At 45.3% G+C, this 18,288-nt stretch overlaps 1 protein-coding gene across 3 annotated transcripts in view; it reads right to left on the bottom strand.

The window, feature by feature from the left end:
* Positions 1–18,288, bottom strand: part of BCL2 (BCL2 apoptosis regulator) — a gene marked incomplete at its 3' end in the record, with an annotated part of 185,493 nt that overhangs the window by 28,341 nt on the left and 138,864 nt on the right. The gene's annotated exons all lie outside the window — the stretch shown is intronic.

Here is an 18,288-nt window from a genome sequence, read left to right as displayed (position 1 = left end):
AACTCGAAGCGTATTTAACCCGAGGTATGACTGTACAGTGTTTACTTTTGATAGCTAGGCACAGACACAACTGTTAAAGTCATAATTCTTCTCTTATTATATGATGGCAACTTGGTCTTTTTTATAAAAAAAAAAAACCCAGCTAAATATACGGATTAGCATCTGAAAGCAGTGTTCATTTTCTTCTACCAGGTGGCTACAATTGTGAATATTACCATTTCATGAGGGTTTACATATATATTTGGCCTGCTTCTACTTTGACTTTCTCTGTATGATCTATTTTCTTAAAATTTGCACATTTGCCAATCAGTGGAGCAGCTTTCACCTTTGGAAACTGGTCATCCACTTCAATGCGCTTATATCTGCGAGGGCAGAATTAATAGTACACTTATCACAGCTTGTTGCTCATCCCCATGTAAGATTCAGTCCGTGATTTGAGACAGGAGAACACTGTTAACTGCTGGAGGAGAAAAATATGAAAGAGATTTGGATGAAAAGTGCCTCATCCTTTGTCATAGTAGGAGGACTCCTAAATGATAGGAGTTAAGTGTCGTGCTGATAGTGCCAATATATGCTTTAGTCACCAGTTGGCACTGAACTTACTTGTATCCAGATGGAGCCTGTTGTTTCTGGTTACTTCCTTCTTCCCAAGAGACAATAAAGTTGTTGGCTAGCTTCCTGACCGGTTTAAATGATAATGGCTATTGGCTTCAACATCTCTGAGTGAATTGACTTTAGTGAAGTCAAGGAGCATCATGGTTAGTATTAGTTGACCTGAATGCATCACCCGATTGCTTCTGTACGCACACCCAATGCAGCATGGATATGAATCTTCATGCAACCATGGAGTTAAGGCCAGTTCACACACCAGCCTGGTTTGCAGATTTTACATGAAGTAGGGCATGGAAGAACGCCTTGGGCTTCAACATTTCTCCTTGTCATCTAGGAGTCATGTAGTATTCAAGGCTGTGTGTATTCCTGGGGTGTGGGACCCCAGTCCTTTATGCCTTACTGTTTGGTACCATGAGAGCTCAACAGCCCTTGAGAGCTTTGGCCTGACTAAAATGTGACTTTGAACTCTAATAATGTCATACATCTGATGGGGAGATGTATGGGGCGTTTTGTAGAAATTTCCCAAAGGTTTTCATGGCTGGAATGTAACCTACTGTACAAAGGCAAGAACCACCTCCATTGCTTTGTCCTCTTTTGCATCTGGCCTCATCAGCTACTGGAAGGTTGTCCACAAGGGAATGTGTCCCTCAGCCTTAAAAAATTTTGACTTTCACATAACCTGTCATTAGCAGGGGCAGATGAGTGAATGATAGATGTGAGTTGCGCACATGCGTGGATGGATGACCTTCATGTAACAGGTCTACATAAGCCAAAGGCTTTGCTCCCCTACTACTCTAGAGTAAGACTTTGTTTGCATTCCTGGTTCCTGTATGAATCGACCCTCTTTCTCTCCCTTGCTTAGCTAGCTGATTCTGACTCTTCATGATGGCGTGAAGCTGATGAAGAGCTTCTCTGATTTTCCAGGTTGTGTAGTATCAAATCAGATCTACTTCCTTTCGACATCTACTGGTCTTGTCTGGCTTCCTGTTTTTCCGCCATGGGCAGCCAGGTCCTCTTGGGAAGCCCACAAGAGCAATAGTCTTCAGGCATGCCTGCTTCTGAGATAATATACAGCTCTCGTGATTAGTAGCTGTTGATAGCATTCAATAATTGGTTGGCTTTGGGTTTTGTTTTGTCCTCTGGAATCTCTTTATAGCAAAGGGAAGAAAACTCATTTCCAACTGGGGCAGGGATGGGTGGCTTCCTAGCCAAGTTTTATTTCTTGGCCACCGAGATACAGCCTCTGTGTTTAAAACACTACCAGCTGAATGGCCGATGTGGCTGTTGAGCCTATTAATCCTACTCTGGAGGCTATAACAGCTGGGGATTATTTAAACAAAACAGTTCACATGCATGAAAGAAAAATTAGGGAAGAGACACTCTAGAGTAAACAAAAACTATATCACCCCCCACCCACCAAGCTCCTCTGTGACACAGAAAAAGTGGGTCACAGACAACCCTCCCCCCACTCCCCCCCAGACCCTGTCAGAGTGATTTGAACTTCTATTGAAAACATTACAATAGGAAAGTTGGTTCCCATGTTCACTAAGCAAAACTGGATTGTTTCTCGGACAAAAGCACCAGGTGATTTTTGCACGTTAATGCAGCAGTGCTGATCTGACTGCAGTGAGCAGGGGTGATCCAAGATGACGGTTTAATAGAGTTCACTTTGAATTTAATGGCAAGCTGCAGCTTCTGTTTGCTTTCCCTTTTCAGTTTCACACTAAGGTTAACCTTGCGGGATGACTTAATATCCCAAGCACTTGAACAGAACAATGGGATTTTGCACAATGGGGAGCGAGGTATTGTCCACTTCTGTTACTTTTGCCAAAACTCCACACACAAAAAAAATTCTGCTCACAAAATGTTGCCTTGATTTAAGGGCCTTCTTACTCAACTGCTTCGGGGTGCAATAGTCACAGGAAAATCTTATACATGCAGGTGTATGATATTTATTTAGGCAATTTGTGTACCAATCATAGAATCGTAGAGCTGGAAGGGACCCCATGGGTAATCTGGCCCAACTCTCTGCAATGCAGGAATCTCAGCTAAAGCATCCATGACAGATCGCTATCCAACCTCTGCTTAAAAGCCTCCAAGGGAGGAAGAAGAAGAAGAGTTTGGATTTGATATCCTGCTTTATCACTACGCAAAGGAGTCTCAAAGCGGCTAACATTCTCCTTTCCCTTACTCCCCCACAACAAACACTCTGTGAGGTGAGTGGGGCTGAGAGACTTCAAAGAAGTGTGACTAGCCCAGGGTCACCCAGCAGCTGCATGTGGAGGAGCGGGGAAGTGAACCCGGTTCACCAGATTACGAGTCTACCGCTCTTAACCACTACACCACACTGGCTCTCATAACCTCCCAAGGGAGACCGTTTCACTCAGTTACAATAATCTCCAAGAGGTGTGCAAAAAACTTAATGCAATGGAAGCAAAAAAATAAATAAAATCAGTTAAAATTATGCCCCCTGGTGCTAGAAGTTCAACAGAGAAGGACTGTCTGATCTCAATGGGAAGGTAGTTCCAAGAAAATGAGGCCTACAAGGCTGAACACACGAGCTCTGCATCCAAGCAGAGTGGAGGACCACTAACAGTCACTCCCTCTGATTCATCAGTGATCAGCCGGGGATATAAGGAATCAACCCCTTGAGGTACCCTGGACCCAAGTTGTTAAGGGCCTTGCAAATAAATACAATAACCTAGAACTTGGCCTGGTAGCATATTGGCAACAAGTGCAAGTTTTTAAGCACTGGAGTTACGTGCTGGTGATAGTCTATCCCCATCAATAGTCTAGCTGCGGTGTTGTATACCATATGGAACCTCTGGAGCAGGCTCAAGGGTAGCCTCGCATGGAACACATTGCCATAATCAAGTCTTGAGACAACCAATGCATGATCTCAGTCCATGATCCGCTAGCTGTGTGCACTGACTGCCATGCAAAGGATCCAGCTCTTGATATTCCACTCCAACTTTTGACACTGGTGATGCTGCGCAAAGAAATTGGCTTGTGGAAGATTTTCACGAGCTTCCCCCACAGCTCCCAGGCACTGCACCAGTGAGTTTTTTGTTGCTAGGTCTCTGATGTACCTACACACAGTTTTTAACCAAGAAAGCTCAAAAAAAAAAACAACCCTCTTAGCATCCAAGTATGACACTTCTTCCTGATTGGTTGGTAATATTCAAGGTAGAACATTGAGCTGGGATTTCAGGATTGGATCCAGAGTTAATCATGCTTAGAATCAAGTAGACCCATTGGTTTCAGGTGGTCTACTAGGTGGTCTGGATCCAACTTTCAGTGGGCAACAGCAGCACTGCATGAATTTCTGAACTGGATCTTGTTTGGTTCAGTTGTGTAGCCCACACTGTGTTCTCCCATATTTCAGATACTGCAAGACCGTATTTGGGTTATGTTCTCCCCTGGCCATTGAATTCTCTAATTGCACATTGTGTCTATCCACAGATCTCCTAAAGTTAGCTTTCAAGGCACGCACAATTTCTTCCCTAAGTCTTGTATGAAGCCTGCCTGATCCATAGGTAGGATGCAGGCTCACATCTCTTTGATGTGTTATCAGTACATATGCAGGGATATTTCAATATAAGATATTCATTTCCATGTGCAGAGCCTGGACTGTACAATCCCAGGCAGGACTTAGCTCCATGGAGCTGGGCACGTTGCAATGTCTTGACCATATCTCTCGATTCTTCCAGATGGAGATACAGAGAACTTGAACTGCAGCATATGTTTAGAGCCTTTCTAACAAATCATTTTATGATGCTGTCACAGCCACCCAGGTGGGTCCCAGCTCACGAGAGACCTTACTCCGTTATAGTTTACTTACAGGAAAAGTTTATTGAAGATAATTGCTTCTTTCACAGTTCAGCATTGTGGCTGTACGTCTGTCACGTTAGACCGCCGAAGTCCCCCTCTGACTCCTCCCCTCCTCCACACCAACTTAATAGCCTGGCTCTAGACCACCTCTTCCTCTCCTTTCTTTTCCGCAGGGTCTTTCTGCCCCCCTGGGTTCTCTCTTTCCGGGATTCGCCTGAGGCTGAATCCTCTGCCGCCTCCTGCCCCCTCCTTCTGGCTTTGGGGCCGGGCTCCTCCTCTGAGCTTTCCCCACTTCCGCGCGCCTCTATGTTTGAACTTGGCGCGCGTACGTTGCTTTTGACCTTTCCTTCGTCCTCTATACTGCCCCCTGTTCCACTCTCTACCCTTTCCGGCTGAACACCTTGCTCCAACCCCCTCTCTCTGTTTTCTCCTGTTCCTCCTCCCTCCGAGAGGCTGACAACTCCACCCCCTTTACTCCGTTCCGGCTGAGACCCCTCTGACAGCGTCTGTGCTTCACTGGGCTTTCTCCCCTCCTTTCCTGACTTTTCACAGCTTCTCTCTTCTCCTGCTTTTCGCCTGATCATGCTAGCTCCCTTTTGGGAATCCTCTGACTCACTGCTTAGGCTCATAGATTCCCTTCGAATTCCGTCATCTTCTTCCTCGTCTCTCTCTCCCTCCTCCCACTCGCTTTCCGTCTCCTCTGCCATCTCCTCACTTCTCCCAGAAACCCTGACAGATGCCGAAAAAAAGATAATAGTACAGTTGTTGATTATTTGTTGCATCTTTTGGATGAGAGCCAGCTACATTCTTCCAAGGAAGAATTTCTATTTGATAAACAAGTATATTTATGAAGCACTGAAACTGCAGTATGTTGTCAGACTTGGAAGGCTCCATTCCCCCCCCCCCAAAAAAAGTGGAGCCACAACTAAACTTTCATCCAAATTGAATGTATATGACTTTCCCATGCCTGAATACTTGTGGGAAGCCCTGTACATCAACAGATAGATAACAACGTGTGAAGGGTTAAGCCGTTTGCTAACTGCTAGGACCTAGGATCTTAACAAGTCGGATTTGTTGAGAGTAACCTTGCTCTCCCATTTTCCAGTAAAACCACATTTAACAAATCCATCTGGGTTCAGAAAGACATCAAAATCCTTGTAAACCAGGCAAGGGGAGGAAATGTGCAGAGATAACCCCTACTGCTTGTTGAAGCTCACCAGCAGAATGACAGTTCCTATCTCGCCGTTAAAGTTTATCGCTAGCAATTTCTGCCCTTGGCAAATGCATTATCTCAAATAATCAAATTAGCGCATGCAGAAAATGGGTTTCTGACAGAATGCTATTTCTTAATAATAATGTGTGGACCCAAACAGGCAGATGTATAGACACAGAAAATATATTTGCAATTAGCTTCTGTCTCGAAAGTTGGACGAAACCTTTTTTGATTCACCAGAGGCTGGCAGCCAAGTCGGTTATCTAATTGGATGGAAAACTCCTGCTTTCTTCAATTTGGACGACGTCTGCTTTTGCACAAACTCATTAAATGCAGCTGCGCTTAAATATATAACAGCAGCCGCAGTGAAAAAACTCCAAAACCCAACAGTCTGAAGTTAATAACTGGTCTGTCTTCTTCTCTCTGATCTTTCAGACCTCTTTGATTATGGTTGAAACGTGCCCAACTTTTGTTGAGTTTTTTTCTCCCCTCTCCTTGGCAATCCACCATCTTTCCCCTCCTTCCTTGCAAGCTGTCCTGTTTACTGTCAAGCTACAGAGCTTTTTATTCCACGCCGCCACCCCTACGCCTAGCTAAAGTGCACAGCACCTTTTTTGGAAAAAGATAAATTCCAATCAGTTAGCTGCATCTCTAATGACCTAAGCAGGCTTGAATGCTTTTTGTCCTCGTAAACATTTGGGAAGGACTGAGTGCAAAGGGGGTTTGTTTGCTTGTTTTAAATGATGGGTTTTGCGACTTTTGACCAGGGAGGCAAGTGGGTGGTCATACCCAAATCTGTGCCAGGAGGGTGAGAAGGAACTGGAAGAAGAGGGAGCGGAAATCCAATGACTGGCAGGTACTACTGTGTTGGCCAGGCCTCCATACCCTATACCACCCCACAGATCAAAATTGGTCATTTTTTGGGTCTCAAGCTCTCATGGGAGCCAGCTGACACATGTAAGAGTATGAGACCAAAGAATAAGGTATTTTGGTCTGGTGCATGCCAGCTGATTCTCCCGAGAGCGCTGGACCAAAAACCAGGACATTCCAGGATCCAATCAGAAGCCAGGATGGCTTTTGTAATTCTGGGATGTTCCACTCAAACTGGGATGGTTGAGCTGTATGGGCCTGGGCAATGCCAATCACCTAATATTTACACCAAGCCTGGTCAATCCAGAGGTTTTATATTGGCTACAGATGCAGGATCCGATGTTGTGCAGCCCAATTCCTTGAAGTAAGCCCTTCAACCTTGCTTGCAACTCATTCCTTTAGCCCCCGCCAGCCATTTTGCAACTCATAAGTCTTGCACTGGAAATGCTGGCAAATACAAGTAAGTACAAATCTATACCTAAGTGTTGTTGTTGTTTACATGTTGTTGTTGTTGTTTCCTGGCTTTTCCCCTAACAGGGACTCATTTTTAAGGATCAGCAAGCTGAGAAGGGGACGCGGGTGGCGCTGTGGGTTAAACCACAGAGCCTAGGACTTGCTGATCAGAAGGTCGGCGGTTCGAATCCCTGCGACGGGGTGAGCTCCCATTGCTCGGTCCCTGCTCCTGCCAACCTAGCAGTTCGAAAGCACCTCAAAGTGCAAGTAGATAAATAGGTACCGCTCCGGCGGGAAGGTAAACGGCGTTTCCGTGCGCTGCTCTGGTTCGCCAGAAGCGGCTTAGTCATGCTGGCCACATGACCCGGAAGCTGTACACTGGCTCCCTCGGCCAGTAAAGCGAGATGAGCGCCGCAACCCCAGAGTCGGCCACGACTGGACCTAATAGTCAGGGGTCCCCTTTACCTTTACTTTAAGCTGAGAAGGCTGAGGTCTTGGCCTTGGGTCAGGCAAGCCAGCTTTCAATCTTCTTGTTGATATTGTTAAGCAGTTGTGAGCCTAAGGACTCACTGACATTTCCCTCTTCCCCAATGGGGAAACCCAGTCTTTGCTGAATTGCAGCAAACATCAATTGGTTTTCTGCAGATTGATTTTTGATTCAGCAGGAAAGACCGGGTTTTCCTAGGGAAAACTGTGGGACAAGCCAAAAACCTTTCAGACCCAGGCTTTCTAGGCACGGGAAAAGCGGAAGTGTGAACAAGTCCTAACCCCTTTGCACATTGTGGTGTTAGTTGTATAAACACAAGGGCCAATAGGTGGCACCGTGCAGGGAGGTTAGAGGAAGCAAATAGGAAAATAAAATTAGCTGTGTTTCACTTCTCCCAACATAACGCCTTGTGCACAGTCCCCTTGCTGATCTACCCTAAAACAGTAAAGACGCCTGCTTCTTGGGAGAAAACCTAGACAGCATCTTAAAAAGCAGAGACATCACCTTATCAACAAAGGTCCATATAGTTAAAGCTATGGTTTTCCCAGTAGTGATGTATGGAAGTGAGAGCTGGACCATAAAGAAGGCTGATCGCCAAAGAATCGATGCTTTTGAATTATGGTGCTGGAGGAGACTCTTGAGAGTCCCATGGACTGCAAGAAGATCAATCCTATCCATCCTTAAGGAAATCAGCCCTGGGTGCTCACTGGAAGGAGAGATCCTGAAGCTGAGGCTCCAATACTTTGGCCACCTCATGAGAAGAGAAGACTCCCTGGAAAAGACCCAGATGTTGGGAAAGATGGAGGGCACAAGGAGAAGGGGACAACAGAGGACGAGATGGCTGGACAGTGTTCTTGAAGCTCCCAACATGAGTTTGACGAAGCTGTGGGAGACAGTGGAAGACAGGAGTGCCTGGCGTGATCTGGTCCATGGAATCATGAAGAGTCAGACACGACTAAACAACAACAACAAATCTAGATGATCCTTGGGATCCCTTCCAACTCTGTGATTCTATGATTTTCCTCCCTCCAGCCCTGTTTGCCTTAATATTTTTTGTGTAGCTTGAAACAATTCTGGGGTGGAGTTGTGTTTTTTTTTGGAGAGTGGTGGAATCCACCAACAGGTTGGCCCAGTAAAAGGTATCACCTCAACCTGATTTCTGTTGCAGAGTTGTTCTCTTGTTAAAGAAACCGGCCTTTTGACCTAAACACAAATGTGGCGTCTGCAGCTCCAGTATAATTGGCAGTGATGACTCCCAGCTCCAGTTAAATACCAGATTTGGTGCAAGAGACACGAGTCTGAGAAATTGTACTGCATTTGAAATTACATGTGTTTTCTGCATTTCCACCGGGAGGTTCTTCCAATAAAATAAAATAAAACAAAAACAAGAAAAGCACCGAATCTTGGTCTGATCATACAGGCATGTCAGCACAGAATGCCACTGACTGGGTAGTTTCTCTTATGCCATCCTAGAAAATGGGATGCTGTGTAGGCCTAACTGCAATGTTTTTTTTTTAATTCATTAATAAATTGGATCTCCCCTTTTCATTAAATTCCTTGCTCTGGGTAGCTGACTCTCCTGCCCTCCCACCACAACTAAACAACTATTTTAAAACTTAAAGAAAAAAAGATGAAGATGAAATTAATCATCTTAATTAATTAAGGGATGCGGGTGGTGCTGTGGGTTAAACCACAGAGCCTAGGACTTGCCGATCAGGTGGTCAGCGGTTCGAATCCCCGCGACGACGGTCTGAGCTCCCGTTGCTCGGTCCTTGCTCCTGCCAACCTAGCAGTTCGAAAGCACATCAAAGTGCAAGTAGATAAATAGGTACCTCTCCGGCGGGAAGGTAAAGGGCGTTTCCGTATGCTGCTCTGGTTTGCCAGAAGTGGCTTAGTCATGCTGGCCACATGACCCAGAAGCTGTACGCCGGCTCTCTCGGCCAATAAAGCAAGATGAGCACCACAACCCAAGAGTCGGCCACGACTGGACCTAATGGTCAGGGGTCCCTTTACCTTTATCTAATCATCAGATTAAATAGCAACCAAGTTAGAATCAGCCTCTGCTGGAAAATATAGCTGAGAGAGACTGAAGCATTATCAACTTGCAGAATTATCAAGTACCTCTAATGAAACCGCCGTATTCTAGCCAGACTACAAAACCACAGAGAGCACAAAACCTAGCTTGGCAGGTCATGGCCATCAGATGGGAATCATTCCATTTCAGCCCCATAGTATCATTTCTGGAGTAAAAGGTTAACAGAAGCAGGCCTCAGGACTAGGGCCAAGACTTATGGGAGTTCCCTGTGAAGGTATAATCCAGCAACGTCTAGAGCTTAGCCAAACCCTCACATCCCTCAGTAGGGCCTGATGACTTGTCAAAGCCCAGAGACGGCCTGAGACATCTTGGCACATGAGATGAACCACAAAATGCCACCCCACCAGGGAAGAAGGGGTGAGCGAAGATCTACATCATGAACAATTTGGGGAATAAAGATCTACATTGGGATCTGCTGCCCCTCTTGATTCTGCTGCCTGAGGCGGTTGCCTCACTTTGCCTCATGAGTGGGCCTTCCTTGCCTGTCCTTCTGGTGAAATTGCAGAGAACTTAAAAGTTCTCTGTCTTTCCCCTTGGATATTTCTTTGGAAGCAAACTGGCAAGAGTGGCATGTGTCCCAATTCAGACTCTGAAAAGTCTGCGTTGCCTCTCCTAGTTTTGACCCTGCTAAGTTGTTTTCCTCTTCAGAGACCTCTTCGGGGAGTTTGTGCCTTGGTACTCACACGTTTTGGCTCCCGAATGCTGCAAACCTGGAAGTGATTGTGAACTTTCATTTGGAACCTGAACGTCCGACGGGGCTTCCATGGCTTCTGATTGGCTGCAGTAGCTTCCTGCAGCCAATCAGAAGCCGCACTTTAGTTTCCGAATGTTTTGGAAGTTGGAACGGACTTCTGGAATGGGTTCCGTTTGACTTCCAAGGTACGACTGTTTATCACCCTTAGTGCGGAGGGGCATATGTTCCAAATGCAACAAATGAATGGATACACTTGTAATGTAAATGTAATTTGGAATGTGCCAAACAACGAAATTGCTCTGTTTCAAGTAGCAGAGCTGCAGATCCAAAAACAAGGGATCATATTTGAGCGACTTGGCCTTAAGGCATATTTATAAAACAAGCAAGAGCACAAGACACTGACATTCAAGATGAAACCAGTTCTGCCCAAGGTTTATTTAAAGACAAAGAAAGATTCGAAAGCAAGGGGAAGGGAAGTCCTGTCAGGGAAAGCCCAGGTGAGAATTTGTATCTGAAGGAGGTGCTTGAACGTAATAACAGAAGAAGGGAATTGGATGCCCAGAAGAAGTAAATTCTGGTGCTAGGCAGCTGCAGCAGAAAAGGAATGTGCAGGAACAGGAAAGGTAATTTTAGATTTGTTTACTTAAAATACATGCCTATCCCCAAATTAGCTGAAAGCAGTGCACAAAAATAAAATAATGCAATTTTAAGATTGCAAAATCCCACAAATAGAACATAAAAAATAGCATCTGCTGCTAAAAGAGAAGGAGGAGGACTTTTGTTGTTGTTTAGTCATTTAGTCGTGTCCGACTCTTCGTGACCCCATGGACCAGAGAACGCCAGGCACTCCTGTCCTCCACTGCCTCCCGCAGTTTGGTCAGACTCATGCTGGTAACCTCGAAAACACTATCCAACCATCTCGTCCTCTGTCGCCCCCTTCTCCTTGTGCCCTCCATCTTTCCCAACATCAGGGTCTTCTCCAGGGAGTCTTCTCTTCTCATGAGGTGGCCAAGGTACTGGAGCCTCAGCTTCACAATCTGTCCTTCCAGTGAGCACTCAGGGCTGATTTCCTTCAGAATGGAGAGGTTTGATCTTCTTGCAGTCCATGGGACTCTCAAGAGTCTCCCCCAGCACCAGAATTCAAAAGCATCAATTCTTCGGCGATCAGCCTTCTTTATGGTCCAGCTCTCACTTCCATACATCACTACTGGGAAAACCATAGCTTTAACTATACGAACCTTTGTTGGCAAGGTGATGTCTCTACTTCTCAAGATGCTGTCTAGGCCTGTCATTGCCCTTCTCCCAAGGAGCAAGCGTCTTAGGCAACTAAATACTAAGGGAGAAAAAAGGATCTTAGAGCCCTTCAGAAATCCTCATAAGAAGGGTAGTTTCTTAACCTCATCAGGTGATTCTGAATCTTTGGGGCCTTGACCAAAAAGGTCCTGCTTCCAGTTGTCACCATCTTAACCAGGCTGTAAATTTAGGGCAGTGAAGCCTGCTTGATAGGACTGCCTCAACTGGTAGGCAAGCTCTTTTAGGGATAAGAGTCCCAGGCTATGAAGGTCCCAGACCACAAATGGCTTTAAAGGTTAAAACCACAGAACGAAGGTTTTGAGGAGGAACCTCCCTCAAAGGTCAAGTGGCCAAGCAAGCAACATTTGCAGGGGTTTTATTCTGAGTCGTACATTGGGCGCAATCCAAAGTAACTGGAACTACTGCTCCAAAGTATTGTCATATTTGCTGATAATCTGAACCTATGCATTGGAAACTAATGAGTATATCTCTCACCCAATAATCTAGAATTCCATGTACTGAATGCAGCAATGGGCTGTATAGTCTTCCAGGGGACGAGATAGATTAATTTTCTGCGTAGACAACCTAATGCTTCATCCTGCAAAACCTCAGCAATTTGCCTTTTGTCCCTTGCCATTAAACTCAGGTAAGGTGACATGTGTTTCTGTAAAAACCATCCCATGCTGCAAAAGTCAGGTAGTTTGGTAATTTTTTTTAAAAGCCAACACTGAAGAAGACTAGCTATCCTATCAACAACCTCTGGTTTTTTCCCTTTTTAATCCACAGGAATAAAATGCGCAAAATGTCTATCTTTGCCTTTTTTAGTTCCTGTTTGATGGAGGGTGGTTGAAAAAAAAGGGAACCATCTTCCCTTTTGTACTTATTTTCTATCTTCCTGTCATGAGCAGAAATCAAAACTGCTTTCAGCCATGACCCTGATGGGACATCCCACATGACAATCGGGGAGAGTTTTGGAAGTTTTTGTAGCTGATCTGTTCCTATGCAGCTCTCACTGCTAAGACTGCACAGAAATAATAAATAAGAGGATTAGAGAGGAGAACGTATCTGTGAGCACTGGGAAGTACAATCTCCAGCGGAGATTCCCGTGAAAAGCTCAGGAATGACCTGAATAGGTGGCAGCATCTAAGTCCAAAGGGTGGCACTGGGGGTTAAACCACAGAGCCTAGGGCTTGCCGGTCAGAAGGTCAGCAGTTCGAATCCCCGCGACGGGGTGAGCTCCCGTTGCTCGGTCCCTGCTTCTGCCAACCCAGCAGTTCGAAAGCACATCAAAGTGCAAGTAGATAAATAGGTACCGTTTCAGCGGGAAAGTAAATGGCGTTTCCATGCGCTGCTCTGGTTTGCCAGAAGCGGCTTAGTCATGCTGGCCACATGACTTGGAAGCTGTACGCCGGCTCCCTCGGCCAGCAAAGCGAGATGAGCGCCACAACCCCAGAGTTGCCCACGACTGGACCTAACAGTCAGGGGTCCCTTTACCTTTAGGAGGGAGGCTGAATGCTGCAGTAGTCGACTTGAGAAATAATAAAATTGTGTATTGAAAAGTTGGGAGTCTCTGTAAATAGAAAAGAGCAAACTCCTTGCTATATTGACAAGCTGAAAGTGGAAGGACTTTGCAACCAGATGGACATATTGGGGGAAAAGAAGAAGTAAACAGTTTCTCAATATTTTGATCTTGAGAACAACAACACCCCCCCCCAAACAAATTTAAGTGATTCTGTTGAGAGAGGCTGAGGAAATTGAAAATCCGGAATATTGGTTTTGGCAGAGTTTTCAAGGGAAATAGGCAAACAATAGAAAGTTGGGCAAGTGAAAAGAGAGGAAGATAAGAAATAGCAGTATTGTAAATCCTTAGCACAGATGTGATATTAGAAGAAAATGAGTGGATAACAAAAGCAAAAGGGAGAACATCAATAATATTTCATAGTGAAGGATGAGCCAGTCACCATAAGGTTAATTCTTTTTTTCACACTGAAATTCCACTCTCTTTGGAAATATCTATGCAACTTACCTGGTGGTGTTCAAGTCCACATCGGAAATCTGCTTAGCTTAAGAGAATCATACACCCTCAAACATTGAACTGACTGGTAAAGCTGGTTTTGTCTACATTATTCCAGTCCTGAAAGAGGTTTGCCCTACCTGTTTGCATTTGGGGTGCTGTTTGATATTTACTTTCAAAGCCCTAATTGGCTTGTGAGCCAGCTTTGTTGGTTAAGGAGTTATCTGTCAGCTTCATCTGGTGCTTTTATTCTGGTTGTGTTTCATTGTACTGTTCATTTCTTCATGCTTGTACAACTGCTCAGAAATCTAGTACGATGAAGTGTGGTATGTAACTGTTTTAAACAAACGAATGATGGTGTGCCGGAGGCTACATGGGAAAAAAGACAGAGAATTCAGATGATTAAGGTTGCAAAACAAGTTCCATTATGGTGTTGTAACAAAATTATGTCAGATATACACCTTTCTCACGTCAAGCCATGTTTAAATGTTTAAAGTCTAAGAGCTTTTGCTAGGGAAGATGATGGGAGAAGCATTCGTGTTCTGTTAACAACTGAATTATACAATGGAAAGTGCATGGCGAACGGGTGGGGTTTTTTTTTGGGGGGGGGAATGTTCTTTTGGAGAAATAACAGCTGTTTTTGTGAACACAGAAAACTGACGAGTAAAGAAAACCTGCCTTGTAAAATTCAAGGGCTCGGACAGGAGGAAGTCAGTAATGAGGAGAGGATGTTAAGAAGGGAGAAAAAGGCATCACCTGCTTTATCCATACACGTTGAGGGAATTCAAAAGTTTGGGCTCCAGATGTTGAGCAAAACCCCAATTTGCAGGAGTTTCCTGTCAGTTTCCACTAGTAACGTTAATTTACAGCCACACGAGAGAGCACTTTGGTCCGTCGCCAGTTCTATCTTTGCGTAACTGCAAATGGAAGGGAATCTCTTGCAGGCAAGCAATCCCTTCCAGAGGAAGATTTGAGATTAGGAGATATCATCTGCCTGGTAGGATTAGTCAGCTCACACTGGCGGGAGCTGAAATGCAAAATTCTCCCTGCATCCAGCGAGTTTCCCATAAAATGGGGTTGACTTAGGGCTCCATATTAAAGGAGATGGGTGGCAAGGTGGGACCAGTTTGAAGCAAGTGGCTTTCATATTGGGGAGAAATGGTGGCGCAGTGACAAGGACATATAGTTTGCATGCAGGTTTGATCCCTGGGGTCTCCTTAAAAGGCTCAGCAGGCAAGACTAGTAGATAGATGGACATCTTGCCCCAATATTTTAAGAAGAGGACTCTTTATAAGAGGCTCCTGAAGGACCAGGTCAGGAATAGCTGGCAAGGTTTCCTGTAAGACAGATTGCCTCCTGCTATTACACTTCCTTGGCAGTGTGTAGCCACAAGGGAGTTTTCAAGGGCATTCTGGGGAGTATTTATGGAGGCACAGTGTTCAATGAGAACTGACCAGGCAGTCTTTTTTTTCAAATTAATCAATTAATTGTTATATTGTTGTGCAATCATTATTAATATTATTTGGATGTCTCACCTACCCTAAGGCCCCAGGGCAGGTTAAAAAGGTAAAGGGACCCCTGACCATTAGGTCCAGTCGTGGCCGACTCTGGGGTTTCGGCGCTCATCTCTCTTTATTGGCCGAGGGAGCCGGCGTACAGCTTCTGGGTCATGTGGCCAGCATGACTAAGCCGCTTCCATGAGCAGCTCATGGAAATGCCGTTTACCTTCCCGCTGGAGCGGTACCTATTTATCTACTTGCACTTTGACGTGCTTTCAAACTGCTAGGTTGGCAGGAACAGGGACTGAGCAACGGGAGCTCACCCCATTGCAGGGATTTGAACCGCCGACCTTCTGATCGGCAAGTCCTAGGCTCTGTGGTTAAACCCACACCGCCACCCGCGTCCCTCCAGGGCGGGTTACTACCATTTAAAAACACAATGGTAAAATCAGGTAAAACTATAATCAGAAAAAGAGGGTGGGCCATAAATCTCTCTCTCTCCCTCAGGTGTCCATGGCTAGGGAAAAGAGGTGTGTCTTTGGCATATAATGAAAGCTATAGTACAGTGGTACCTCTGGTTATGTACTTAATTCGTTCTGGAGGTCTGTTCTTGACCTGAAACAGTTCTTAACCTGAGGTACCACTTTAGCTAATGGGGCCTCCCACTGCTGCCACGCAATTTCTGTTTTCATCCTGAGGTAAAGTTCTTAACCCGAGGTACTACTTCTGGGTTAGCGGAGTCTGTAACCCAAAGTATTTGTAACCCGAGGTACCACTGTATAGAACAATGAAGGTGGCAGGTGGGCCTCTGTGGAGAGAGAATTCCACAGCTTAAGGGCTGCCAAAGAGAACGTCCTGTCCTGGGTTGCCAGCCCCCAAAATGTGCCCAAGAACTTTTTACAACATGGCAAGGTTTTCGAGGTGGCCACGCAAGTCTCCCTCCGACAGCCAAGTTGACATGGGAAAGGCTCCCTCAGAGTTTGAAAACCACTTTTCTGTGCTATTCAGAGCAGATCCTGATGACCAAAGGTTGAAATAATTCTGGGAATGCCACACACAAAAATGCTTCCTCGTGTAAAAGCTTTTACTGGGTTTAATTTTTTTTTTTTACACTAGCCTGGTATTTTACACCAGCCTGATATTTTGTAAGAGGGCATGTATATAAATACTTTTATAAATGAACAAATAGTCCCCGACATTGGGCCTTGTGTCAGGGCCCACCTGTGCTGATACCTCCTCTGGGTCTTTCCTGGAACATATGTCTCAGATGGACACTACGAGTGCTCCAGGATAATGTGGGAACTTAAGATGGTGGTTTGTAGCTACCAGGCAAGCTTATGTGTAAGGGGGTATCCCACTAACATAGGGCAAAGACCCACAAAGGGTGTCCCTCAAAACTGCAGCCAGCCCTCACTGGTGTCTAGCAATATTTATTGTGTGGAACTTTGCCACCACATAGTGAGTCTTCTTCATGTCTTGGCTGTACATTCCTAGTGACCTCTGGGGGTCATGAAAAAAACCTCTGTTAATTAGCCTTAAAAGGAGATCTTGGATCTACGGTATCCTGGATATTCTAGCAAAGGAGATGGTTATCTGCCACTGTAACTCCCATGGAAAACTCTCCTCCTCCTACGCTTGTTATGTCCTAACATGCTATTATTTTGCTCAGCCCGATTGTGTCGCATGGGTAGCTGCTGCAGTTATATTTAGGGATGTTGCTGGCCAGCAGGCAGTGGGTGCTTTCACACAGCAGCTTGTTGTGGACTTTGTGCTGCTTATGTCCAGAACTCTTTCAGTGTGTCCACACAAGATCATCAAAATGCCCACCCGTACTTTGTTTAATCTGGATTTTCTCTTACCATGCAAAATCTGATAAGTAAGCCTAACCAGTTGTACATTTGCAGTCACTCCTGGTATGGAATCTCTTGAGAACATTTTGGGGGTTTTTTGGAGGGGGCATTTGTCATCCATGTGGTGATGTTTCAATGGGTGGCCTGTATGCTCCTCACATGAGATTTGCGCAAGGCCTGTAATCATAAAAAGAAATGTTTTGGGCTGCTTAGTGCTTTGAGTCATATATATGTGAATCATTCTTTCTCAGTCTTCTTTCCCAGCTTTCTCCAACTGATACTCAACTTCAGCTAAGGCACCCAGGGATGGAGGGGAGTGGATCAAATTAGGCTTGTGCCTCTTGCTGTTTTTCCAAGCTTCCACAAGAGTACTGATGGACAAATCTGTCCATTTTGGTTCTCAAAGTTTCCCATTTTTCCAGGCTTAAATTCAGTTCTCCATGTTTTTTTCAGCTACTTGATTCTGGTGAACTCCTCATTGAAAATTCATCAGCATTTGAAGTGCAAATTTATCCTAATAAACACATTTTTTTTCATATGTAGCTTTAACTAATGTACAGTACTTTTGCAAGCAATTTCCCCCAGTACATGTTATTTTCATTTAACATGTGCTCTTTTATGCACACTTACACCTAATATACGCACTTTTGCACATCATATTTGATTGGAGATGTGCAGAGTTCAAAGGAAAGCTGTGTTTCGGGTGGCATATTGGTTTGAGAAGTGTGAATAGGTAGTTTCTGATTAAAATGCAAACAAACAAACAAAAATCAAATCTCTCTTCCATCCCTACCCAAGAGTCCCCTGCAAAGCCCTGCTGCCCACAATCAAGTGAGCGGTAGCACATCTGGTATGGGGGGAGGGGCATGTCATTCTCCTATTGGGGTAGTTTGTCCACCTTTGGTCCCCATCCTGCACTCAGTTCTCACCTGTGGCTCCTAGTAGTTGTCAGTACATGACAGTGGCCACACCCCAGCTTTGACTGGCTGGCTAAACCAGGTGAGGGTAGCTTACGGATCTCAAACCCTCAGTGAGTTAGGGACTTTCCCTGCATGTGAAGACAGGCTCTGGGGGGTTGAGCAATTGAGACCAGTAGTGGGTCCAATGGTCAAGAAGGCAGTTTCTGCATGTGCTGTAGAGGGAAGCAAGGGGCAGATGGGGCTCCTCAACCTGGGAAGGTAGCCCATCTAAGAGGAGGAGGAGGAGGAGGCCAAGAGGGGGGGTCTTTTTGTCTGGCAGCCCAGGACCTCTATACACACTGCCCAGGCTTGCACCCTAGGGAGGTCACTTTGGTGCTGTTATTGAAGTGGTTTGATTTCACCCTGGAGGGGCACTCCATTGTATCTTGAGACAGACAGATGCCAGCAGCTTGCCCCG

Source organism: Podarcis erhardii (genome assembly GCF_964252035.2).
Source record: "Podarcis erhardii genome assembly, chromosome: 8".
NCBI lineage: Eukaryota > Metazoa > Chordata > Lepidosauria > Squamata > Lacertidae > Podarcis > Podarcis erhardii.
This window is presented reverse-complemented; position numbering and strand designations above follow the sequence as displayed.